Raw genomic sequence first — 1,095 nt, forward strand, 5'->3', positions numbered from 1 at the left:
GTCGCCCGGGTCAGGGTGCTCGAGTTCGATCTGTCCCGCAGCGCGCGGTCTCGCGTCTTTCCCGCCCCCGGCACTGCCCCAGAGCACGTGTACATGCCCACCGCCAGGCACAGGTACGCAAGCGCGCGCAGGTACAGATGCACGGACACCCGGAGACCCTTACCGTCTCCCGCGCCCTCTCGGCGTCTGTGGTTTTCTTTCCCTCCCCCCAGTCCCCTTTCTCTGTTTGTTCCTCCCTCTAGCCCTTAAGGACCACTCCTTGGCTCCTGCTTTCTCGGTCTTTCCGCGGCCCGCGCTCCCCCGCTCTGCCCCGGACCCTGACTGGCTGTTCCTGCACCCTTTACTCTTGCTGATGGTCTCTCTCTCAGGCTCACTGTCTCCTCCTAGCTGGGCCTCTGGTTCTCCCTTTTCTCTGTTTCTCCCTTCAACCCCATCTCTCCCCTTCTCTCCTCCTGCAGGGTGGGGTGTTTGCGGGGCTCCTGCTGCCTGGTTTTCTCTTTTTCTCTCTACCCTGTCTCATTCTTTTAACAGAGTCCTGAGCCCCTTCTGGCCACTAACCCTGAATGTTTCCTGCGCAGCCTGCGGGGATCATCTACTCTGACTCAAAGTGACCAGCACCTCATAAATCCGCTTGTGACAGGGCTGGGGACCTGGACTGTGTTTCCTCCAACCTTATCACCAGGACTGGGAGCAGTTGATTCGAGTTTAACCCTTTCAAAGCAAATTCCTCCTTCAACCCAACGGCACGCTTACCTCTCCTGTCACTATACCCACCAAAAACAACAACAATAATGCCAGCTGTCATTTGTGAGGCATATATGGTGGGCATTGCTAAGAACTTTACATATAATAGAGTCTTCAAAACAACCCAATGGGTTGGGTTTCTATTCTGAGTAACCCCACTTTTCTGGGGAGCAAAGGGAAGCTCAGAGAGGCCAAGTGACTTGCCCCAAGGCCACACAGCAGGTCAGTGGACATTCTAGTCCAGTGCCTGTCCCTCTTAGCCACTTCTCAGGCACAGACTCATCAGAATGGAAGGGGCCTTGGAGGGAGGCCCAGCGGAGCTTACATTTGACACTCTCTTGCTGAACAATT

This window comes from Mandrillus leucophaeus, unplaced genomic scaffold (assembly GCF_000951045.1).
Source record: "Mandrillus leucophaeus isolate KB7577 unplaced genomic scaffold, Mleu.le_1.0 Scaffold206, whole genome shotgun sequence".
NCBI lineage: Eukaryota > Metazoa > Chordata > Mammalia > Primates > Cercopithecidae > Mandrillus > Mandrillus leucophaeus.